This window comes from Caretta caretta, chromosome 1, assembly GCF_965140235.1.
Source record: "Caretta caretta isolate rCarCar2 chromosome 1, rCarCar1.hap1, whole genome shotgun sequence".
NCBI lineage: Eukaryota > Metazoa > Chordata > Testudines > Cheloniidae > Caretta > Caretta caretta.
Genome location: NC_134206.1, coordinates 93,607,338 through 93,634,537, shown reverse-complemented (window position 1 = coordinate 93,634,537; position 27,200 = coordinate 93,607,338). Strand labels below are relative to the sequence as shown.

At 41.0% G+C, this 27,200-nt stretch overlaps 1 protein-coding gene across 6 annotated transcripts in view; it reads left to right on the top strand.

The window, feature by feature from the left end:
• The window catches only part of LOC125638031 (uncharacterized), a 165,248-nt gene that overhangs the window by 101,840 nt on the left and 36,208 nt on the right, over positions 1–27,200 (top strand). The window contains exon 1 of one of the 6 annotated variants that reach the window (XR_012668850.1): positions 21,814–21,890. The exons of the other annotated variants lie outside the window; for them this stretch is intronic. The gene's annotated coding sequence lies outside the window, so the exon portion shown is untranslated. Of the gene's footprint in view, positions 1–21,813; positions 21,891–27,200 lie in introns of those variants that run through there. 6 annotated transcript variants of the gene reach the window in all.

Below are 27,200 nucleotides of genomic sequence, written 5' to 3'. Positions count from 1 at the left end.
GCATATATGGAATCCCTGATTTCCCTTGCCTGCAGGGAACCAGCTCTATTGTGCATGTGGGTGGGATCTAGGTGCCTGTACGGAGTTTGTAAAATGGACTTGGCATGCGTGCACTCTGGATGGAAGCACTTTACCAATACAAATATTAAGGAGCCCCCTGCCGTCAACAATTATGCAAATTGTGTTAGCCACATTGGGATTCAGGTGAGTGCATAGACAATGCCAGTGAGCTTTGAGTCTACCACATGTGTACTCCACAATCAGTCTGCAACTACTGAGTTTGTAATTTAATTCACTTTTTTCCAGGGTCATTGATATTGGGGTATGGTTTCATGAATCAGTATAGTTCCTGTGGTGTGTCTGTGCCAACTTGTAGTTTGGGTGACTTGGCACAAGCACACCCCAGAGAACTATATTGTTTCTGGAGAAGCAAGTCCCTTCTTTCCCCTTCAAGTACAATCCAGGTCTCTTGAGCACATAGGTGTCATGAACTTTTTGAGGATTTCCTATGTTGACATTCATGAATCTGCCTCTCTGGTCTTCCAAGCCTTGCAAACTGTGTGACTAGTAACCTTCTCAGTTCACACACTCACTCGCCCCTTTGGTGGGCAAAGTGCTGGGATATAGGTTCCACCATGGCCCCTGCATAGTTCAGATATTCCATCCTCTGGAATCCAGATTTTACTTTGGAACTTTGCTAATGGCAACCACTAATATATTCAGTAGCAATGGCTGATCGGTGTTAATTGCTTCAGAAGCCTGCACAGTCATGACCCTAACGATGTGTTTCCCAATTCCAAAGTGGTGTGCAACAGACTGATCATTGTCTGGTGTTACTAGCTTCCACAGTACAACTGCCACCCACTTCTGCACTGGATTGGCTTCTCTGAATCAAATGTTCTGGCACTGAAGGTGTGGCAAGCTCCTCACACAGCTCCATGAAAGTTTGTTTCTTCATTTGGAAGTTCTGAAGCCACTGCTGCTCATCCTAGGTTTCCAAAATGATGAGATCCCACCACAGTGTGCTTGTTCTCCTGCACCAGAAGCAATGGTTCACTCATGGGCATCCCGTGGCAATACTGGCATTCACTGACATTTGTATCATAGGAGCCAAATGGATTGTCATTCACTCTCAGTATCAGCCATATGTGATGTTGTGATAGAGTGCAGGGAGTTAACAGGTGAGTCTGCACTCTGATCATCCTGATGCTAATTAATGTCCCCTCCCCTCCAAGGGTTGATTGGTGTAGCCCATAGGACTAGCTTGCCTTTATTATATTCACTGATTTGCCTTCATTATATTCTGCCTTTAATATATTCAGTAGCAATTCAAGGAACCTACAGGCCCGAGTTCAGAAGTTAGCATTAGGCTATGAACTTTGGGACAGATAAACAGCCCACTTTTGGGAAGTTTTGGAAAGAACATCCAAGTGGAAGATTGTCATGGCAACAAATTGATGTATATGAAAATAAATTGAAATAATTAGTATAGTAACCTATAGAAGGAGGACACCTCAACCTCAGTAGGATGAGGAAATACACATAAGGAAAAGGGGAAAAAACCTACTGAATATGCATTAGATATAATGGCATCAATGTAAAAGTAACATCCCAGCCTGTGGGCAGGAGGAAAGAGAGATGTAGTCCTTGGAAGGTGCCAGAATGAAGGACACTAGTGATAATGAGGAAGGTGATGGTGATGAGGAAGAGAATGGCTAACATTTCAGGTAGTTCTGCAAGGGATGGTGTAAGTATGGATGTTCAGATGTATATTCTGTATTATCTCTATCTACCTTGCTGGGTTAAAGTGTAACTGTGCTAAATGTATTAATAAATTATTTGTAAATATAGACAAGTTCTTATAGTATGAATGTTGCAATACTATATTATGTCCCAGCTATATAATAATTTAAATACTGGGCCTAATCCTGGGACAAGAACCTGCCAACCCTCAAAGTGATAACTGGGAATTCTTAAGTAATCAATCAAATTAATACATAAGCTATAGATCAGGCTACACTGGGGAATGAAATGCAATTAGCTAATCTGAATAGCAGGCTGGGTGAGCTAAAGGATTAATTAGCCCTTCAGCTGAAGACTGATAAAAAGGGCACAGGAAGCAAGTGCAAAAGAGAGAGGAGCAGGTCTATGGGAGAAGGGCTGAGGATACAATTGAATAATATTGCTACATAAAACTGTAAAGATGCTGGTAGAGGAAACATAGATAAACAATAAGGTGTGGATATCTCAGCAGTGGAGTCTGAGCAGGTTTCTGTGGTGCAAGAAAGCAGGAGCGGACTGCACCTTGTTACAGATGTGTAAGAAAGTTCTTCCCCAATTCCATTCCAGTTGCCTACTTCACTGCTAAACATTTGTCCCATGGCACGGAGCAGAACCACATCATCATCCCATTGCTCCATGTCTTCCACCCAATTTGGCAGGAGGATGAGGTGAGCAGAAACTGCCATCGGCAAGTGTATGAAGACGGGGGCACTACCATCAACACACAGCAAAGTGGTTCTTAGCTTGTCTCCTAGATTGTGATGCAAAGAACCCTGGGATACTGCCCCTGAAAAGGTAGCACTAATGTTGCATAACAAAAGTGTGAATGCAAGCATATGCATGTACGCAGCATTATACTATGTCCAGCACGGCATATGTGCACACTTGGCATGGGTATAGGGAACGTGTGTGAGCATATACACGGTCAAGTAACCGAGTATGCGTGCCAGTGTAGACATAATCTTAGACGTACCTAATATTTACAATTCTTAGAAAAAACAGGAAGCAGTTCATTGAGAGACTGTCTGTTGCAGTGGTTAGAGAACTGGGCCAACAATCAGAAAACCTGGATTCTTGTCCTGGTTCTGTCACTGATCTGCTTTGCGATCTTTCGTGAGTGGCTGCACTTCTCTCTGCTTCTGTTTTCCCTCACACCCAAGACAAGTCTGTCTTGTCTATTTAGATTGTAAATTCTTCAGGCCAGTAAATCTCTCTTACCTCGTGCTTATACATTGTCTGGCACAACAGGGCCCTTATCAGAGATACTACTCTAACACAATTAATCTGCAATAATATTTTTTGGCTTTCACTATGAAATGTTGAGCACCTTTTGGTGCTCTCAGGTAATACATAACAAATATAATCAATTAAGGTTAGTAATAGGCCAAAGCCAGCTCTCACTGTAGCCAAACAGAACAGGATTTGGGTCTAAGTGCCTACTTAAGAAAATGGAATCTCCATCTAGTATCCATATTATTTTTATAGTGGTGCTTGCTAGCCATCTGCACCCAGGGAAAGATAGCCAGAACCCAGTTTCAGGGAAGATTTCTTCTTTTAATTTAAACATTATAGTATAGTTTTGCAAATAATCTGAATGATGTTACCATATAGCTACAAGTTTTGACATATTAAAAGCAACTCATTTCAAAAAATAACTCTTACATTATAGAACTGGCAATCTTTATGAAAAGACAAACGGTACTACACTTAAACTAGAGTAATGGGGTAGGTCATTACCTCACAGGTAGTAGTGCTGCAGTGCAGTGCACCATAATTCCAAAATAGGTGGTATTTTTGTAAGGGAAGATGCATGTGAACCAAAGTATTTTATTGCGCTGCCTGCTACTGTTTCTCTTCCTCCGTTCTTTGTCTGTCTGTTGTCTATATGTTGTGAGGTCTTTTGGAGCAGGCAGCTTAACTTCGTACTTGCCCCTGAGGACCTGACTCTGTAAACTGGATGCTTAATGTCAGAGGGGTTGCTTGTGTGAATAAATGCTACTTGGTATGAGAAAAAGTTGCAGAATCAGGCCCCTAGTGTCTGGCATACAGTAGGAATAATAATGTTAAAGATTAACTAAAAGTGCAAGTGAACGCTTGATATACATATTTAAGCAAGGGTTAGTGTTTTGACAATTTTTACTATGTGCCTCCCAAATTAATCCACTTAATGTGTATGGATCATTTTTAGTGGCTTAAACTATCTTGTTTTAGTTAACAATGACATCCTCTGCAGCAACTGTTTTTGTGTACCTCTGTTTCTGTAAGAAATAACGAACTCTCCCTATATCACCGCATATTGCTAAGTGAGTGAGTGTGTGTGTGTGTGTGAAATAGGGCCTTCCTCGTGAAGGAGAAGGTTGCACTAAGATTATGGCTATACTTAAACCATTACAATGGCACAGCTGCAGCTTCGCCACTGTTGTGCTTCAGTGTAGACACTCACTACAATGATGGGAGGAGGGGTCTCCCATAGGTTTAGGTAATCCACCTCTCTGAGGCAATATCTAGGTTGACAGAAGAACTCAGGTCAGTTAATGATGTTGCTCCGAGGTGTGAATGTTTCACATTCCCTGATAGACATAGTTGAGTAGACTTAACTTTTTAGTGTAGACCTGGCCTAAATAGCCCAAAAGCTCATTTTTACTTTCTAGTCCTATCGTCCATGTTTTTATCGTTTGCCCTCAGATAGGACCTATCCCAATGGTCCCCAGACTTTAGTCCATGGCCCAATGAGAGAACTGGCTGCTCACCTGGTCCTAGCTTTCTTCCTTCTTTCCTCGTAAAATCCCATTTCAGGCAGCTAAAATACATTAAACTCTTTCCCAGTAGAACTTTCCCACGTAATTAATTGCTGTAGTTGCCACAGGGATGTGCTGTGGACACAAACTGGATGCAAAGGACTTCACTAAACAATCTCTCTTATGATGTGGTCTACACTGTGAAAAAGTTGGAAATCCCCTGGCGTGGTCGATGTTGCATAAAGGCATTATTAATTATTTATGATCAGTTATTATTATTTTCTCTAAGAAGGAATGACATATAAAGGAGGCACTTTCAGGTACTACTTTACTAGCCATACATCAAATGTTTCCATTAAAGATGTATAGAGCTGCTCCAATTCCCGGTACAGAACCAGTAATTTAATGCATTTCATCTAGGTCTCTTAAACCAAAGTTTTTCAATTCAAGTCCCCTTTGGGGTAAGCATAGCTGTCTTTCTGGAAGCAGCATACTCTAGAGAACAGGGCATTGGATTGGGATTCAGGTGACATGGATTCAGTTCCCAGCTCTGCCACTGATCTGCTGTGTGACCTTTGTCCAGTCATTTCACTTCTGTGCACCACTGTTCCTTTGTTTTGTCTATTTAAACCATAAGCATTCTAGGGCAGGGATTGTCTTGCAATGTGTGTGCATACAGTGTCAAGTACCATGGGGCTCCAATCTCAGCTGGGGGGGTCTCTAGAACAATCTAGTACAAATAGTAATAATGATGATGATAATTATAAACAGAAGAAGCCTTTTCATTGACCTAAGTGAGGGATGAATCAGGCCCTTGAGCAGGGATGGGCAAACTGATTTAGAAGCAGTAAGAACCCCCTTCTTCCAAACTTTTGCCCATCCCCCAGACTGACCATGTCTGAAGGTAAGAGAACATCCCCACTGTAACCTCCATCTCTCTCTTAATGATCAGTTCTCAGGATCATGGGGAGAGAGACTCCACAAATGTGCAGCTTTCACAACACCTCAGTGCCCTCTGGGACGTAAGGTGTAGTATGCTTTTTACATTTTAGAGAGTCTTAAGATTTGTGGAAAACAAAATTCAGCTCTCACAGGTGCCAGCACACTCACTGGATCAGCTGTGAGGAGGAAGCTTAATGAAAAGTAGGGGCGTTAATATTGAAACAGCATCCAGTTGGATGCTGCAATTTGCAGGTGCAGTTTCTAGAAATCATTTACAGTGTGTATTCTACTCTGCCAGCCAAGGGAGGTGGTAGATGATCCTTCAGCCTTAGACTTCGCATTACCTGAGGCTGAGTGCTTTATTTCTCCACCTTAATGTTGCAAGAAAGCTACTTTGTTATATGGAATACCGCTTAGTTAAGGATTGTTTTTAATATGTGTAAAATATGGATATATTCTGTGAATTTTATCTAATTCCCAGTTACTTTATGAAGGGCTCATCATATGGCTGTTGTATAGAACTGTATATGTTTTTAATTGCTAGTATGGTTAGCTTATCATAGAGTTGTAAAATTCAAGGATGTAGCTTGTAGCAAGAAGCTGGTTCAATAAAATCAACTGCATGGATTTTCTACATTGACTCATTCGCAAAATGAAAAAAAAAAAATTACTTGAATCAGGGATTCTATAAACCCAGCAGTTTCTCTGACCAAACTGGTGAAACTAATTTATTCCCCAGCAAAAGTCAGCTCATCCAATCTCCTATAGTTTTAGAAGGCATATTTTATTAGTATTGTTTATGGACAGAACTTGACAAACAACATGCATCAGATTAGGTCATAGTAATGCAGAAGTACTATTCTTTGTAGTGATTTGAATGGCAAAGAGTGAATAAAGGAAAATGCATTTAGTAATCCAGGGACAGAATCCAATATTAAGAAGTAATTGAAAAAGATGCATTGCTTGGAAACTGCTGAGAATACTGCTTTGTTTCAGCTGAGAGAAATATAAAGTAGGCATTAAAAGAGTAAAACCTCTTTCCTCCTAAATGCAACTGGTGATAGTTTTAAGAAGCAGTGACAGAGAACTTTGAATACTGTACTTCAGCCCCACAAACGGTTCAATAAGACACCTCAAAAATATTAAAAGACATATCCTTAGGTTAGCTAGATAGCATTAGACAATTCAGATGGAGTTATGTTTTGGGTGCATGAACTTGGACTCAGATTAATCGTAATGAAATAGTCCTACTAAGAATAATGGCCCTTTCAGAAAAGAGTGCATCTTATCAGCGGTGTCATGCACCATTGAGTTTTTGTGCAAGGGCTTGCTGTTTAATAGCTGTTTGGTGGCATTTAGGATTGGATGCAGTTATTAAACAACGTGAAAAGCTAATTTGTTTCTTGGCAGGGGGAGTTAGCCCTTTTACTCTCGCCCATACTCACACAGGATGACCCTGCAGTTAGATAAACAAAGAGATGCTACATATGTATAATTTACTCTGTGCAAAAGGCAGATGGGCTTAGTATTTGTTCTGTGTAGACAAATTCAACACCACACTGAACATATGGTTATCTAGACAAGTATCCAAAGATTAATAATTTTATCGAAGGCATGAAATAATAATAAAAGCTGTGCCAAAAGCAGTTTCAAAGCTTTTTATTGAAAAAATGAGAGGTATATCAAAGCATCTAGAAAAAGTAATCCACATAGCGTAACTATGAAGAACCAAGCCAGAATCAGAGCAGAATATTGTCCGTAAAGAAGTTTTTTTCATGTGTATATAAAGAGTAAGCACCATAGTATATCTAATAATAATAATTTATATAGCACCCCTGAACCTGCATGAAATCCTATTGAAATCAACCACATGTAAAAATTGCTTTGTTAATGGGTGCATTACGTGACTTAATTCAGTTTTCATTTTGTTTTGCAAACCTGCAAAACAGTCTGACATTAAAACCGTGTCAACATAAAAATCATCCACAGTTTTTCTCCACAGTGGAAAATACATTTTTCTCATATATTCTTTAGAAAATAGAAAGACTTCAGCACATGAAAACACTGTATTAACTTCCATGAGGCTCCCACAGAATTTGTGAAGTAATATAATTTTTATTTTTCTGGGAGAGCTGTTTTTAGTGTTTCATTATTTATTCTGGTAGTTTCAAATGTATGCACATCCTTCATTTCCTGTCTTAACATACTGTGTAATATTGCTGTATACTGTTAATCAGCTGGTATGTTTCATCTCCAAGATGCCTGTACTATTATGTACATTACACTTGTATAAATATAGCCAGAATTTTCAGATCTGGATTGCCTAAAGCTAAGTTCTAGAATATACCTTCACTTATTTTCCACAAATCCTGTTAAAGTCAAGGAAAGCAGCGGGTGCTCAGAACCTTTGAAAATCAGACCATTTTTATTGGGGTACCTAAACACTTACTTAGAGATGACTTAGGCACCTACAATTTAAAATTTTGGCCATATATAAACAAATTTGTTAGTTGAAGTGGCCAAGTGCATGTAAAGTGACAACAGGCCATTAAATACAGAAACCAGTTAGACTAATGCCCACTGGCCAGCACCCAAATAACCTTAACTCTGTCCCTGACTTTGTGCTCTGGAGTTAATCAACTTATCCAACTTCTAATAAAGTCAATGGTAGACTTGTACTTTAAGGGGTATTGGGTAAGGCCCTTTTATGGCTTTTTAACATTATAAATCGGGATACTTAAGTATTAGTGTATATTTGTTTTTTTTTTCTGTATTCTCATGTTTGATGATTAATTGTGACACAAGTTCCTGAACACATGTTTATGATCTGGCATAAAAGTTATGTTTATACTATGTTTGTCAATAGCTTGTTTCCAATGCTGTTTGTCTATATGGAATTATTTTACTTCAGAGGAATGCTATCTGGAGGTGCTTAACCAGAGCTGATAAAAATGAGACTTTCCATCCTGTGGTAAATTCTGATATTTTGAATGTTGTTTTATCCTGAATTGGGACGAGAAGCAGACATGCCAAACCTGTGAAAAAAACTCAGAAATTGGGCTTGTTTTTGGCATAATTGGTTTGTGAGTGGCTTGTTGGCTAGTTTTTGGCTTGTTTTTTTTTTTTTTTTTTGATTGGCTCCCAGCAAGCAGGGTCAAGGGAGGGCAAGCAGGGGCAAGGGGGAAAGCAGGGGCAAGGGGGGGAGAGAGTCAGGGGTGCACAACGGACCCACCACAGTCCCAGACTGCACACTGGGGGGGGGATCTAGTCACAGTGTTGGGGTTCTTAGGGACTGGTTTATTCTGGCCTTGTTTTGAAATGGGATTAGCTTGATTTTTGGTTTATTGTGAAAGTTGGGGTGCTTATTTACATGAAAGTTGGCAACTGTGTTGATAAGTCACAACATCGAGCTTTTAGCAGAATAGAAAACTATTCTATTCAGAAATGTCAAACATTTCATTTCAACTTTTTTGATTGAAATGAAACATTTTCATGTTCCCAAACTGAAATTTTGTTTCAGTTTGTTGAACCAAATAAAAATGGGGTTTTTTGAGCCAGTAAGCAACTAAACTGCATCTGTCTACGCTGCCACAGTGCTTCAAGGGAGCTCCAGTGTGAGTGCCTCATGTTCCCATTCTCTTCTATGTGCCAGGGTCCCCAGCCAGACCACATCTTCTAGCACTGTAGTATCTGAGCATTTACGAATCCCGTATCAATCAAAACACCAATGTCTTTATTAACAATCTTAGTGGTATATCTGCATAGCAGATATATAATCTGCATACCTCCTGTCATCTATTTGTTATATCAGAACATGGGATTGTGTTTTCTACACAAATATTTTGATTTAAGTGTTTTACACTAGGAAGCTGTCAGGGATATGTCAGTCAAGATGGTAACTATCTGCCTTTGCTTAAGGAATAATGCAAGAATGATTAGCTCTGACATGCTGGCTTAATTCCCATTTGAGCCTCTGGAGCTGGTCTGATGAAGAGGGGACAAAACAACCGCTTGATATTGAAGAAGCTTACTGGAGAAAAAAATGCTGGCAGGGTTTAAAAGTATTCAGCTGTGGGTACAAAGGGGGGCGAGGGAACGAGACTGAAAGGACACTCAGACACAGGAACCCGTGGGATTGTCTGAAGAAGCCAAGCCTACTTAGGCCAGCATAGCTCTGGGGTAGTAGAATGTGTGCAGGCTGCTTGTTGTTTTTTGTAAAATACTGCTTTTTTAACCCTTTAATGAAGGGATTGTCAGGCTTTGGCACGCAGCCCACCAGGGTAAGCCCCCTGGCAGGCCGAGTTGGTTTGTATACCTGCCGCGTCCACAGGTTCGGCCGACTGCAGCTCCCACTCGCTGCTCCAGGCCAATGGGTGCTGCGGGAAGTGGCATGGGCCGAGGGCCGCGTGTCAAAGGTTGCCGATCCCTGCTTTAATACTTTGCTCCAATTACTACATAAAAATTCTTAGTTTTAAGAATGCTGCTGGTCAATCTGTCAGTCTCATTGGTCCCAGTTTTTGAAAGAAAGGAAGGAATCACACGTGCCTGAAATCCAGTCAGACCTGAAGCATGTTAAGCAGTTGGCATACATGAGATTCTGCAGACAAGATCCAGTCTAGTTGTGTGATTCCACCCCAAGACAGCTAGAGGAAAGAGGCCTATTACCTGAGGATATCCACTCAGAGATCAGAATTGTAACTGCTCTATAATTGGCACAGTTTTGGAACAGATTTTCAACAGTAGAGTGAAACCCTAAGTTTTTTTTCTATTGCTCCCACCAATGGTATCTACATTGTATTTAAATTAAAGTGTTAAAAGAATTTGCCACTATACCATTAAAAGCCTAATTCAAAACCCATTGAAGTCAATGGAAGTCAAAAGGTGAAATAATTTGTAATAATTTAGCTTTAAATTCTAGTTTTTGTATTCCATTCAGGGACCTCCCAAAGGAGGGCTACTTTTCAAGAAGCATGAGAATATATCATCAGATAAAATATAACATTCTTTCAATGTTACTTTAAAAAGTAAATTGGAATCAAATATTGAACGGTGGCTGAGCTCTCCAAAGTCATACTCCAATGCTTTCATCCAATATAAGTGTCCATTCCAATAAAAAAGAAACAACTTAACTGAGCTTAATAAGAATGAAACTGGAGTGCACTTGGAAAGAGACTCCCAAGTTATTTTTCCTACAGATGACAACACCCCAAAGTCTCCAGCAAGGTATGACATGACAAAAGTCAGCCAGTGAAGAACAAAGTGAAAAATGTTGGGCTTGAGTATCCCCTGTGCCTGAATTCCAGAAAAGTGAGGAGGGCCAACAGGGAAATAATTGCAACTCTTAATCTGCCCTGGCCTGCCCTCAGAATTAGTTAGAGCAGTTTAAGGGTTGCTCTAATTTATGCTACATTTATACGGTCCCCAAGGGAATTTATGCCTCGGGAGGATCAGCATAGTGGTGCAGTGCTCCAACACACTGCCAACACACCTTCTCAATTCCTCATGAACTGGTAGATCCCCAAGGTGTGGAAAGAGGCTGATCCAGGAACTGGTTGTGATGGTGTTATACCAGTAGGAAGTTCCCTCTACTAGGTAATTATCTGATGGTGCATCATAGGCATAATCCAACCTGAACTATGAAAAGGGGCACAGAATCTTGCTTGTAACTTCAAAGCAAATTCTCATGGATGGATTTATCTTGATGCCCATGACCTCTTTCTGGTGCTTGTTAAAGCTGCTTCCTTTTACAAGTTAACCCTTTACCCAGAGTTGCATATATTCACCTTTGTTTTTCAGTTATCCTGTTAGGGGCTATATTCTGCCACCCTCACCCATTGACCAGTATGTTACCCATTAAGTAGGCACACTGAAATAAATTATTTTAATTGTACTATTTGCAGAGTAAGGTACTGCTCAGCATGGGTAAGGATGGCTGAATCTGGCCCTTCATGATCTGCTAAACTAGTTGATTTAGAATGAAGGTGAAAAAGTAATGATGGAATATGGGCATATGTGACTGCTGGAATGCTTTTTCATGAGTCAGAATAGGTAAAGCACCTACAAAGTCATTTTAATATGATGGCTTTATTTTCAATTATTTTTTAATCAAAAGACATTCTTTATACCTATCTTTCACTCTAGTTATGGTATATCATATTTTGTTAATGTTCTTTTCCAAATGAATCCTACCACATGGCTATTGCCCTTTTACTCAGTGAAATAGTATGGAATATAGATTAATGCAAGTCACCATGGAATTTAAAGTCTAAACAAAAGAGAATTTAAAAAAAAAGAAAATGTTAACCCATTTTGAATTTTTCATACCCAAGGGATGAGAACAAGCTTAGTGCTCCATTTTAAGTGAATCCAGTCATATGACAAATGCCCTTCTACGGCTATGAAACGTTTTTGAATTGTAGATTGAAACAATATACTTGGGAATTTCACAACAGACTAGTAAGTATAAAAGAATGAGGATATAGGCTTTGTTCAGCCAGGAATCCACGCTGACAGACATTTTGCATAATGGAAATTTTTAAACAATTAAATAGGTCAAACATACAAAATTAATTATTATCACTTTTTATTGTGTGAGTATACTTTCTGTTCTCTATCTCCTACACTCAAAAAGACACCTATGAACCTGGCGGCTGCTGCAAGAGCATTTTAACAGGCACCATTCTGCTGACTAGAACAATCAGCATTTAGTTTTGTCCTTCACTGTCTATCAGGCTCCTCTACTAGTGAGGATTTCAAGGTAAAGGCCAAATGCTGTATTTCTTGCACAATACACTCTGAGTACCCTCATTTGTGAAAACTGACAAACCAGGTATTATGCAAGTGCATGCATCCTAAAGAGTTTGCTCAGTGGGCTGTGAGTCTAAGGTTGCTCTACTTGTTCTGCTACTGAATAGGGAAACTTTTACCCATAGAAGAAAAAGAATGTTAAATAAATCTATAAGCAAAGAATTCAGAAAAAGACACTTGTCACATCTCCTGTGGATTCTATGCACTAGCATAATTTTATTATTGATGGTCTGTGAAATACAGACATGTCCTCCTTTGTTTGTTTTTCCTTCATTGTTCAACAACAACAACCGCATACTGCAGAACTCTGCATTTTGGATGTAATAAAACTTTGCCTTTAGTAAAAGTTTGCACTTGTCCCAGTAGTATTGTATTTTATTGCTCTCATTTTAGCTGCATCGATATATTTCAATGACAGTTTTGAAGATATTTTTAATCATATCTGTCCATTTTAGTCACTATGTTGTGGGGGAGATGACAACATTCTTTTTTTTTTCTATGTAAAAGCACAATATCATGCAGAGGAAACTATTCTAGTAAAATTCAAGGAATTGCTAACTTACTGTTGTCATACATATAAAGGGAAGGGTAAACACCTTTAATTCCCTCCTGGACAGAGGAAAAACCCTTTCACCTGTAAAAGGTTAAGAAGCTAAGATAACCTCGCTGGCACCTGACCAAAATGACCAATGAGGAGACAAGATACTTTCAAAGCTGGAGGGGGGGAGCGGGGGAAACAAAGGGTTCTCTCTGTCTGTGTGTTGCTTTTACCAGGACCAGAGCAGGAATGCAGGTCAGAACTCCTGTAAAGGCTTAATAAGCAATCTAATTAGATATGCGTTAGATTCTGTTTTGTTTAAATGGCTGATAAAATAAGTTGTGCTGAATGGAATGTATATTCCTGTTTTTGTGTCTTTTTGTAACTTAAGGTTTTGCCTAGAGGGATTCTCTGTTTTGAATCTGATTACCCTGTAAGGTATTTACCATCCTGATTTTACAGAGATGATTCTTTTACTTTTTCTTTCATTAAAATTCTCTTTTAAGAACCTGATTGCTTTTTCATTGTTCTTAAGATCCAAGGGTTTGGGTCTGTGTTCACCTATGAAAATTGGTGAGGATTTTTATCAAGCCTTCCCCAGGAATAGGGTGTAGTGCTTGGGGGGATATTTGGGGGTGTGGGGGGGGAAGACGTTTCCAAGTGGGCACTTCCCCTGTTCTTTGTGTAACAATTTGGTGGTGGCAGTGTTTAAGCTAAGCTGGTAAGAATAAGCTTAGGGGGTCTTTCATGCAGGTCCCCACATCTGTATCCTAGAGTTCAGAGTGGGGAAGGAACCTTGACAACTGTCCTACACCCATACAAACATAGATGGGTAAAGGAGAGTTGTCCTGTGAAATTGTGTCCCTTCCCCGCAAGCCTTTCTACAGGATCAGGAGACGCGCATAGTTTTGGGGTAGGCTCAGGTAAGGCATGCATCCCCTGTTGCCCATCTACCCAACAGAGAATCTGCACAAAAATAATACTGACATCAATATTAACTGTTGTATGGAAACAAATCCTGACCCACAAGTGAGGGTTCCAGTGCAATGGCCAAAGTGGAGTCTATTGGAGCTGTACTTACAAGGAGTCAAAATGGGAACAGGATGTCCCATATCTAGTACAGAGGCTCAAGGCCTCCATATGGAAGGCTCTGGCCTCTGGAAGCTCCCAGAGAGGGATGTTTTTTTTGTGCCAAACCCCTGTTCACTAACTGCAGGGAGCAATTCCGCCCCCCCACCCTACAACTCTTATCTGGGAAATTATGGAGTTCCTAGTTTGCTTTCTTTCATAAGGAACTTTCAGTTAGAAAGATATAAATTCTGACCCCAACCATGAAGAAACAAATGAGTTCCTTTTGGGGCTGTCCACAAACTACAAACACTTTGTTCAGTCATTCTGTATCATGGCAGCACCCCTCATGAAGAAGGGAGCTCTACTACAAAACTAGTGTAATTTGCTCCTTGCAAGAGTTACCAGGTTGATACTCTTCATGCTGAAGTGCTCTGTTCTTCCACAGAAGATGTATGATGGAAGCAGAGGCTGCTGCAGTGCAAGCTTCCCTATGGTGCCCTTACAATTCACCCCACATTGCTAAATGTAAGAGGGAATTTCATTTGCCATGCCCATACATTCTTTATATTCTCTGCTGACACCTGAGATTGCTGTATGCAGTGGTGTTGAAGTCATATCGGTCCCAGGATATGAGAGACAAGGTGGATGAGGTAATATTACAGAAGAACATAAAAATGGCCATACTGGGTGTGACGGGGTTAGGACTCACCACCGCAGGGCCTCCTGCTGACTCCTGCTGGTTTTGTTCAATATCTTCATAAATGATCTGGAGGATGGTGTGGATTGCACTCTCAGCAAATTTGCGGATGATACTAAACTGGGAGGAGTGGTAGATACGCTGGAGGGGAGGGATAGGATACAGAAGGACCTAGACAAATTGGAGGATTGGGCCAAAAGAAATCTGATGAGGTTCAATAAGGATAAGTGCAGGGTCCTGCACTTAGGATGGAAGAATCCAATGCACCGCTACAGACTAGGGACCGAATGTCTAGGCAGCAGTTCTGCGGAAAAGGACCTAGGGGTGACAGTGGACGAGAAGCTGGATATGAGCCAGCAGTGTGCCCTTGTTGCCAAGAAGGCCAATGGCATTTTGGGATGTATAAGTAGGGGCATAGCGAGCAGATCGAGGGACGTGATCGTTCCCCTCTGTGCGACATTGGTGAGGCCTCATCTGGAGTACTGTGTCCAGTTTTGGGCCCCACACTATAAGAAGGATGTGGATAAATTGGAGAGAGTCCAGCGAAGGGCAACAAAAATGATTAGGGGTCTAGAACACATGACTTATGAGGAGAGGCTGAGGGAGCTGGGATTGTTTAGCCTGCAGAAGAGAAGAATGAGGGGGGATTTGATAGCTGCTTTCAACTACCTGAAAGGGGGTTCCAAAGAGGATGGCTCTAGACTGTTCTCAATGGTAGCAGATGACAGAACGAGGAGTAATGGTCTCAAGTTGCAGTGGGAGAGGTTTAGATTGGATATTAGGAAAAACTTTTTCACTAAGAGGGTGGTGAAACACTGGAATGCGTTACCTAGGGAGGTGGTAGAATCTCCTTCCTTAGAGGTTTTTAAGGTCAGGCTTGACAAAGCCCTGGCTGGGATGATTTAACTGGGAATTGGTCCTGCTTCAAGCAGGGGGTTGGACTAGATGACCTTCTGGGGTCCCTTCCAACCCTGATATTCTATGATTCTATGATTCATCAGGGAATTAGTTCAGTCCAGTGTGCAATGCCCTCCCCTGGTGGTGTCCCATCCATCTCTCACCCTCTCTTGGCACCTGGACCCGTGTTGTTCCCTCCTTGCAGCATCCTCTTCAAGACACTGCCCTCCAGCAGTGCCTCCTAGTCCTCATTCACCCCCTTACGGCCGGGGGGGGGGGGTTACCAGTAGTCTTTCACTTTGCCTAGCTACAGCAGCCAACCACACCCCAAAAGTCTAACCCCTTTTGCCAGGGGTCCAGTGCAGTCTACTATCACCCCATCCAACAGCTGGATGTATGCATCAGGGGGAAGGGGGGGAGAACCTAGGTGCGCCCTCTACTCTGGGTCCCAACCCAGGGACCCTTTGGCGGCAGCCTTCCTGCCCTCCTTCTCTCCCCTTGTCTGCCTCTCTCCCTAGGTCACTTCTCCTTTGCACCAGCCCAGCCCTTCCCTCGGGGCCTGCAGCCTGGCAGATACTGGGCTAGAGTTCCTTCTGCTCCCCTCACCATCCCTGGTGCTAGTCCCCTTGCACAGAGGACAGATCTTCACTCTCTGAAGGCCTGGGAGAGACTGACTGCTCCCTTCCTGGGCAGCCTTTATATATGGCTGAGCCTGGCCCTGATTGGCTGTCTCTTACTTAGCCTCTGATTGGCTCCCTAGCAGGCCTTCTCCGATTGGCCGCCCACCGGCACCGCTTCTCTGGCCTGCTGAAGCCCCATCTAGTATAGGAGTGGGGCAGCCACCCCACTACACTGCGTCAGACCAAAGGTCCATCTAGCCCAGTATCGTCTCTTTCGACAGTGATCAGTGCCAGCTGCCCCAGAGGGAATGAACAGCACAGGTAATGATCAAGTGATCTATCCCCTTGGTTATGGTGTAGATCAGGGGTCAGCAACCTTCGGCATGCGGTCCATTAGGGTAATCCGCTGGCAGGCCATGAGACATTTTGTTTACATTGACCACCTGCAGGAATGGCCCCCCACAGCTCTTAGTGGCTGCAGTTCACCGTTCCCGGCCAATGGGAGCTGTGAGAAGCAGCGGCCAGCACATCCCTGCGGCATATCTCCTGGGATGCTATGTCAGGGTGACAGATGGTTGGCTCCGTCCCCTTCAGAAGAGAGTCTTCAACCACCACTACCCTACATTTCCTCCTGAGAGTGGTGGCTGTGATCCTCCCAGCCTTGGGGGTACATAGCTTCTCTTCTTCAGCCTTTGGGGGTGATTCCTCATAACTCATTGCCAGGGCACCATGGGGATGGGGGACTTTGTCCTGGGAAGTAGTGACTCCCCCCTTACTTGGGGATCATGGTGGATAATCACTAAACATGAGTTCCCAGTGTGTCACCTTAGTCAAATTCTTGGATGTATTTGATGTCTTCCACAGTATTGTGGCCAGCAAGTTAAAAAAGTATGGATTGGATTAATGGACTATAAGGTGGATAGAAATCTGGCTAGATTGTCGGGCTCAACGGGTAATGATCAGTGGCTCGATGTCTAGTTGGCAGCCAGTATCAAGTGGAGTGCCCTGGGGTAGGTTCTAAAGCCAGTTTTGTTCAACATCTTTATTAATTATCTGGTAATGGGATGAATTGCACCCTCAGCAAGTTTGCAGATGACACTAAACTGGGGGCGGGGAGAGGTAGATATGATGGAGGGTAGGGATAGGGTCCAGGTGACCTAGACAAATTGGAGGATTGGGCCATAAGAAATCTGATGAGGTTCAACAAGGACAAGTGCAGAGTTCTGCACTGAGGAAGGAAGAACCCCATGTATCACTACAGGCTAGGGACCAACTGTCTAAGCAGCATTTCTGCAGAAAAGGACATGGGGATTACAGTGGATGAGAAGCTGGATATGAGTCAGCAGTGTGCCCTTGTTGCCAAGAAGGCCAATGGCATATTGGGCTGTATTAGTAGGAGCATTGCCAGCAGATTGAGGGAAATGATTATTCCCCTCTATTTGGCACTGGTGAGGCCACACCTGGAGTACTGGGCCCCCCACTACAGAAGGAATGTGCACAAATTGGAGAGAGTCCAGCAGAGGGCAACGGAAATGATTAGGGGGCTGCGGCACATGACTTACGAGGAGAGGCTGAAAGAACTGGGGTTACTTAGTCGGCAGAAGAGAAGAGTGAGGGGGGATTTGATAGTAGCCTTCAATTACCTGAATGTGGGTTCCAAAGAGGATGGAGCTAGGCTGTTCTCAGTGGTGGCAGATGACAGAACAAGAAGCAATGGTCTCATATTGCAGTGGGGGAGGTCTAGGTTGGATATTAGGAAACACTATTTCACTAGGAGGGTGGTGAAGCACTGGACTGGGTTACCTAGGGATGTGGTGGAATCTCCATCCTTAAAGGTTTTTAAGGCCTTTCTTGACAAAGCCTTGGCTGGTGTGATTTAGTTGGTGTTGCTCCTGCTTTGAGCAGGGGAATGGACTAGATGACCTCCTGACGTCTCTTCCAACCCTAATAGTCTATGATTCTAGATTCTATGATAAACAGGAAAATCTTAAGTAGGAGCAGAGTGGGTTATATTACCTCTGTATTTAGCACTGCTGTGACCACTTCTGGAATATTGTGTCCAGTTCTTGTGTCCACAATTCATGAAGGATGTTCAAAAATTGGAAAGGGTTCAGAGAAGAGTTACCAAAATGATAAAAAAAGACCAGAAAACATGTCTTATAGCGATAGACTCAAAGAACTTAACCAATTTAGCTTATCAAAAAGAAGTTTGAGGGCTAACTTGGTCACAGTCTAAGTACCTACATGGTGAACTAAAAAGGTGACAATGGAGGGCTCCTCAATCTAGTTGACAAAGGTATAACATAAGAGCAACTGTCTGAAAACTGATGCTAGACAAATTTAGACTAGAACTAAGGCACTACTTTTTAGCAGTGAGGGTAATTATCCATTGGAACAATTTACCTTGTGTTGTGATTGTTTTTTCCATTACTGGTAATTTTTAAATCAAAATTGGGTGTTTTTCTAATAGATATGCTCTAGTTCAAACAGGAATTAGTTCAGGAAGTTCCTGTGGTCTGTATTATGCAAGAGGTCAGATAAGATGATCAGTGATTCCTTCTGGCCCTATAATCTAGGAGTCTGTGAACTCTTGGGCTGCTCTAACTCAGTACAGAGAGATCAGCCATACATGCGGTTGGAACAGGATCAGGGAAGTGCAAAGGTAAATATTATGTCATGTTTGCAATAATGAATGCACACATTCACACTCCCTAATCTTTCTGCAAATCACCCTAAGATCTGCTCTGCTCACTGTACATGAAAGGCCTTAACAATGTCCTTTTGTATTTGTTTTATTTATTTCATGTGCAGTGAATTAGAAACACACTACAGGGGTTTCCTTTCAGATCTGAAAGACTGTAGTAGCAGTCCTTACATCTGTCACTGCATATTGAAATGTGCAGACTCAGCTGAGAGAGGGCTGGAATTTGGCTTGAGGTCAGAACAGACAAGGTGGCCTATCAAGAAATAAAATGATGATTCTCCACCCCATTACACCAGCTTTACACTGGTGTAACTCCATGTGAATTCAGATGGTAAAACTGATATAACAGAGTGGAGAGTCACACCTGTGAATTTTGTGAATTTTATTATGGGAACAGGGTACTGAAACTACTAAAATAAATCCCTGATCAAATACAAGTGGTTCCTTTTCTGAAATATCAACTTGTTGGTAAACACCATCCTCTCCACGGCAATGTCACACAACCTGTCAAAACATTCTGCATAACGATGGCTGAAGAGGCCTGTACACACAAGCTGCCATACAGCCTTTAGGATCCTATAAGACAAGAGCCAGACTTCTAGAAAATGAATAACTCTATTTCAGCTACAGGAAGAAGCAGTCACAACACATACCAAATGCTTTGAGTGAAACAAGGCAGACATAGGAAGCAAGAGAGGAGTAGGTACACGTAAATTACCTCACATTTTAAGTATGCAATGTTGTGGCGGTGTCAGTCCCAGGATATTAGAGAGACAGGGTGGGTAAGATAATATCTTTTATTGGACCAATTTTTGTTGGTGAGAGAGACAAGCTTTCGAGCTTCAGGTGACCTGAAGAAGAGCTCTGTGTAAGCTTGAAAGCTTGTCTCTCTCACCAACAAAAAGTGGTCCAATTAAAGATATCACCTCACCTACCTTGTCTCTCACATTTTAAGGACAGCCACTTTCTCCTTTCACTCATTGGTTTTACACCAGTGATTTCAATGGAGTTTCTCCTGATTTACAGAGTGTGATATATATATAGATTTATTATGGGGAACTAGAAAACCTCTAAGTTGACCAGCTCATATCTACCACATCAGCCTCTCAAAGATTCTGAGACCCACATAGCTTATTGAACATAATGATCAATACATAAGTACACTTTCCCTCAAAAAACAACAGCGTTCTGGCTAAGGCACTAGTTATAGGAGGACTATAGGAAACTTCTTTGGGACACAACTATGTGGGTCACTGTATTGCCTCTTATTTACTCTAGGGATACCTCAACTGTAGAACCTTGACATCTGAGGAAGAAACACCTAAACTATACAGGTTTACAATTTTGTCCATTTTAAGGAAAAGCATAAAATACATATAAACAAATAAAATTAAAAAGGTAGTGGTTTGATAGCAAATAATCAAATTAATTTAATGATCAGGTTGGTTAAATAAACCAACAATTCCTTAGGAGTTGTGTGGAATGATTTGGGAAAGCAGCAATCTTGTTTATCAATCAGTTGCAAAAGTAATAAGGCATTATCAATGTCAATACTAATTGAAATATTATGTTGCAGTCAAATAGTTAACAAACGGAGGGGCAAATCACTCCCTGGTTGAAGCTAATGTGGATACTACAGTTCTAAATTCATTAAGTTAGCCTGTCAAAATTAGTGGTAGAATGGAGCATAGGTGATGGCCAATGTCTTCTTCCCCACCTCCCACACAGGGTCATGATGAAATAATCAAATACAATTCAAAAGATTATTCAGCTTGTTATAATTAATATCCAAATGCCAAATGCTGGTGAAAATGACACTATTTTTCATGATTAAACATACAACTTCTAACGCACGAAACATACGCATGTGTGATCTTTCAGATGTCAAGGTTGTTAACCTAATGATACTGTAGGTATTTCAAGAACTATTTTATAGGCACCATCCTCAAGTAAATTATCTGTGTTCTAGCTACATACACCCACATGCACACCACATACACACACCAGCCATTGGCTGGATCTTAAAACAAGTGCAAGAATGCTGAGGTAGAGGTATCCCTCTACTAATAAAGATTAGAAAACAAACCAGCAAGATTGATACTTATGCAGGATGGTTGTAACAAATCCTTTGGTTTAATTCAGCTTCAGTTGAAAAGATTAGCTTATAGTTTTGTTGACTAAAGGTTACCTGCTTGTAGTTGTTGAACCTTACATGTTCCATGCTGCTGGACTCCTATCCTCAGAGGCCAGTTCTGAGGGTGGAGGAAGCAGAGGCCTCTCTGTCAGTCATGGGGACATTGCATAGCCAGAAGGTAGCAACCAGTGACTGCAGCAGCAGCCATTGCAGGCAAACAAGCACAAAGTGAGCCAACTGCCAACAAGAAGCTTTCTTTAAGTTTCTGAAGATGATGGCCTGGCTGGTTCTTCCTCTTGGAATTCCTCCTCAGAAGCTTCTTGGTGAATCAGAACGGTATGCTCCTCTTCTGAGGTCACTGGCATCACCCAGTGTTAGATCTCCTTTATGCAAACAAAGAACCTCCATGTTCCAGTAAGGTTCAGAAAGTCCCTGGTTCCAAAAATATTCCATCAGTCAGTCAGTCAGTTGGCATGTCCTTAGGCATTTTGAGACATTTGAGGTCATGGGCCAATCCACAGACATTATCTCAACCATCCTAAAAAGTCCTAACTCAAAAATAATTTCAAAATAATGTGCATTTATTTTCCTAATTAAACACCATGTTCTTAAAATCATAGGTAATCTGTTTTTATTACATGGGGAATAAAGCCACATTGTTAGACAATTTAAAACAATGTATCAAGTCAGAAAGTCTGACCCATGGTATTTTTAGAAAGGTGTAGTATATTCTCCTACCTGCCAGGCTGAATTTCAGACTACATCTTTCCCCCATAAACATATCTTATTCATCAACACACCAGACCAGACCAGGTTTTTTTTTTTTTTATTTTAAAGTTGCAAAGCATGCTTCTCGAATTTCTGCTCTGGGACCCCTTGGACCAGCAGGCATCTGTCTGAAATGAAAACCACATCGAAACTTTGAAATTTTTTAAGCTCTGCTTCATTCTGGATATTAAGGTAATTCTAACTCTGACAAGCATTTTCTTCAGTTAGAAAATGTTTGGTGAAGTAAACTTTTAAGTAGGAATTATCTTTAGCTATGGTGCTTGCACTTAAAATATTTTTACCTGTTTGAAACTTCTTGTTTGTTGGAATATTTCCGAAAGCTTGATCAATGCTGTCTCGGATACTGTTGTATAATCATCTTCTCTTGGTACACCTCCTATGGTAACTACAATATTCTGCATAAATCCCTCCATGATTAAATAGAATAAAAAGCACATGTGGTTTCAAAGTCAAGTACAAACAAAAGCAATGAAGTTACTCCACGAGTACACAAATGCTTGCTGACAAAGTTATATAAGTTATTAGAAGCTCTATCCACTAAAAATGTGTCACTATAAAATGTTTGCAAGCAAACTGGTTTGGAAGAGAGCACTTGTTTGCTGATAACATTCCAGCGCTGAACTATATCTCATCATTAAAATAAATGTTTGGATGCAAATTTGGCATGATGCAAATGTAGTTCATTGTAGTCTATGAAATCCTTGTTGTTCTACAGCCCCTACAAAAATGAGATTCCATTTCATGATGTTATCCAAAAATGAATAATTTAAAATGGGTTTGTTTCCTTCATAGAAAGACAAATATCTAACTGTTGAGAAAAATGTGATCTCTTCCTTTTCCCATATTTAGTAGATTATAGTGTTACTAATATTTTGAATATATGTGTTAGGTAAATAAAATTTTAGCACAAAATTAAAAAAAAAATGTGTGCCTGAATATATATATATATATAAATCCGGATAGAGGCACCTCCATAACAGGAGGTAATAAGCACTGAAAATTACCACTGAAATAATATGGGAGTTATTTTGCATAGCACCTCCACTTTTTGAGGTAGCTGCATATGGATTTATATTCTTGAATTCAGGGAACCACGGTAGTTAGTCGTAGCTAGAGATTGTCTTTGGGTTCATGGGTCAGTTTTGTAGGATTACCATTCAAATAAGCTTGAAGCTGTTTGATAAGAAGATTTCTCCGATACATTATAAGGAAGACCTTTACACAAATCTGGGTATTTAATAGGAAATAAATGTATATGAAAACTGCTTGATAAAAAGCTGGTTTGGAGGACTTTGCATTGTTCTGTGTGATATGGTACTTGGAGGGCCAGATGGTCTAACGATTAGTGCATCTAACCTCCAACCCCTTGTCTTTCTGTAGGGTGAGGGGTTATGGTGCCTTGTTCCTGACCTAAGGCTGGGAGTGTTTTCCCCCACCCACCGCATCTGTGTCCTTGCCCTTAAGTGGGGTATGGTACGGAGTCTAGGGTGTCATCCCTCCAGGATTGTTCTAGAGTCTCTAGGAATTAAAGATTAATGTCATGTGATGAAACCTCCAGGAATATGTCCAACCAAAATTGACAAGCCTATAGGGGTCCTAGCCCAGGGCACTGTGGAAAGTAACATCAGCAAATTTCTCCCCATGGAGAGTCTAAGTCTGCCATGCTGGGCTACTTCCTATCTGTGCGCTCCTTCAGTTTGGAGCATGGTCCTTATAGGCCAAACTGTCATTAGCTTCACACAAAAAAGTCCAGATAAGCACAGCCCGGCAAGGCCTCCTGGTTTCTGAAGTGGGTGGTGGCCGGAGAAACCACTGCCTAGGACCTTACCCGCTTGGTGGTCCCCTTTCAGGCCCCACCATCTGTCTGGCTTCCTGGAGGATTTTTTTCTCCTGCAGCCTGACCTCCACCCTTTGTCTGGGCTTCTGAGCTTTGCCTGGGCTCCTCTGGCCATAGCATACTCACCAAGACTGGAGGGTTGGGGTTACCTGGGACCAGTATTGCCTTTTAACTCATTTGTGCCAAGTGTGGGGTTTGGATACCTCGTCACATACTGACTCTGAGTACAGATCAGCCTGTTGTTGATTTTCCATTTTTAGAATTCTCATACTGCACAAATTTTCTAGCCTAAAACTTACTCATAAAAGATGGTACAATTCTGCAAACCATTTACTCAAATGAGCAGCCTGTACCTATGTGACTAGCCTTACTGAAAGACAGGGATTGCTCATGTGAGTAAGGATAATTATTTTAAAAGTTTTCAGGATTGAGGATTCATATTATATCCTTAATATTAGGACTGAGGAGGGGGAAATTACTGTATATAATCATTGACTTTTATGTCATTGCAGTAGATACTATAGTTTTGTGCTAAGAACTATTTATCTCCTGATATATTTTATACTTATCTCTGTAATTGATATTCAAAATTGTCCTCATGACACTAAATTGTTTATATTTTCTAGAAGATGACCAGTTATGAGAAACTAAACACAATGGGTCAAATTCACATCTTGGTTTCAGCAAGATTCCCAGCCACTTGTGTCTGGACTGAATACATTCCTGTATCTCTGGAGTTAAATCTACAGTTACACTTATCAAATCCTGTGGGCCAATATAGTTACAATAACTTATTCAAAGGTTAGATTAATGGGGCTTATTATAGTATTTAGTCTTGCTTAACAGAACAAGACTGATTATATTGGACTTTATTAATAATAATTGCCCTTTTAAGGAGACTTTTAGTAAAAAAGGTCCTTTTTTTCTCTAGTAAATCCTTGGCCTCAGCATCGTTTTAAACTAAAGGGGTGGGCCTTCTCCAATCAATCAAACAGAAAGAGCCATGGTATAATTTACATTAAAAAATGACTGGGATTTCTTCAGGTGTATTTTATAAAGATTTTTCATATAAATTAAGTGCAGCTAGTTCTATTCGTTTATAAAGTCTCCACAGAAAAGTGACCCATTTTCTTTAACATTCTCTCCAGGCAGTTTCTAAAGAATTTCCGCAGAATTTTTCTTATAATGTTCTAAAAAATAGGACTCTGCCACTGAGGAAAGGCACTAAACAAACACTCATTTATTACAACAGGTATTGCTTTCCGACCAGCCATGGTGATTGTGTTTGCTTGAGGGTAGAGTGACAGAAAGGAATTGCTGATGCAGAGACTATTATCAATAGTTATGGAGGAGCATCACATGGTCAGGGACAAAATAACCTATTATTGCCCTTGACACAATACTGATTTCAATACTAAACGTTCAATAAGATAATCTGACTACGTAGTGTTTTCATTAGTCATGTTTGATTTAGTATTCAATGTCTTTGAGTAACTAAGAGGAAGCCTGTCGTTCCAATAACCCACAATCAAATTGCACTTTCATCTTTCCTAACACACGAAAAAGATATTGGGTTTTTGGGAGGAAAGAATGATTTCATACTGGATGAGAAGCGGATATGGGAAGTGCTACTGATGCATTATGATTATTTGATAGTGTTAATTAGGGAATACTGGAAGTCACTTACATTAAGAGTCACAGGTCAAACGGAATATTATTTAAATTGCACAAAGTAGCTACAGGACATAGTGGGAACTACAACGCCTACGCAATACATCTTAACAGCAGACTGAACTTCTCAGTGTCCTACCTGGTATTCAGTTTTTTTTTAAAAATAGACATAAAATGGAACATGTTATTTTGGGAATATATCTGAAGGGGAAAAAAAAGAATACACCTCTGACACTGGGAGGCCAGGTGCCAGCTCACGTCAAGACACTAGATGTCAACTGAACACTGACAAATACATAGCTGGAACCACTGTGGCTCACCTGTGGGTTAGTATTTTTAAAATAGGTATTAATTATAAAAATGTGTTTAGAGTTTAGACCAGTGGTGGGCAACCTGCGGCCCATGGGCTACATGCCGCCCATCAGGGTAATCTGATTGTGGGCCATGAGAATTTTTGCTGACGTTGACCATCCACAGTCATGGCCCTCCACAGCTCCCAGTTGCCGTGGTTAACCATTACCGGCCACTGGTTTAGACTTTATGAAATGCTTGTAAGCTATTGCATGCATTAATCTCCTTTATAATATCTGTATCCCATTTTATAAGGTAATAATTGTCTTCTTTGTAATTGTAAATCACCATACAAGAGAGAAGCATTGTACTAGTTTCTGACAGAAGGTGTTATCTCCTGCTCAACAAAAGAAGGACCATCAACACCAGATGAGCCACTGTGGAACATCAGAGGACAAAAGACTTTGTTGATTGGTCCCTGCCCCACTCCATCCCCTCCCCCCCCCACCATGCACTGAAAATGTACGACTGAATTCCTCCCAACAGCTGAATTTGCAACTGAAAGCAGAAGCAGGGAAGGAATAAAAGCCCCTAACATGGAGGAACTGTATCTTTTATGCTGTTTGGACTTTAAGGGGCAAGGATTATTAAGCATAAGCAAAAGATCCCCAGAGGCTGCCATGAGTTAGCCCTGAAGGACATATAGAGCTTGCTGGTTATAGAAGCTTCTATAACTTTTTGAAATTTAAGACTGGGAATCATTTGTGTGTATATATGTTTACCTGCTTTAAACTTGTCAATAACTCTCTTATTTCCTTTTCCTACTTAATAGATCGTTTCCGAGTTAAATAGTTTATTATAGGATTATAGGACTATAAGCATTGTCATTGGTGTGAAATATAAGGTGCAATTGACCTGGGGTGACTGGTCCTTTGGGACTGGGAGTAACCTGAATATTGTTGTAATTTTTTTGGTGTAAGAGACCATCTGTCACAAAGGCAAGCTTCCTAGGGACATAGATTGGACTACCCAAGTAGATGTCTGTGACTCCGTGTTAAGTGCTGTTATAGTGCTTGAAGAGTTCACACTTGATAATTGGTTGGTGAAATCTAAGTATAGCACTCACAACGAATTTGAGGTTTGTTCCCTGCTTCCTAACAGTCTGCCTTGAGGTTGGTACCCAGGCTTTTGAACCACTGCAGGGAAGCTTGACAACACCTTATTCACTGTACTGATCCAGTGAATGGTAAGTGAATGTGCATGGGTAGAGTCATCTTTATGCTTTTGAATCAAAGGTCAAATGAATTAATGTTCTCTGTGAACTCCTGTCAACCCTAAATTGGACAGCTAGGTTAGTGAATGGGAATTTTAATTTAAAATGATTTGCATAGATAATTGTAATATTGACATGCCTACCCTTCACATGGCTGAATGAAATGTGTTCTCTGGGGTGACAGGGTATGCACTTAATTCCACACAAAAATGTTGGACTCAAAAACAGCTGCCAAGCCTCCTGAGATCCCAGCAAAATTTTTCAGAATGTCAGAAAAGGTTGAAGTCTAGTTCAAGCCCGAACATCCCTTCTATCAGGCAGACGGCTCCCCACCCCCCCCCCCCCCATATTAGACTTTTAAACAGTACCTTTCACTAAGGTATCTAAGTAAACACTTGTACCCCATGTT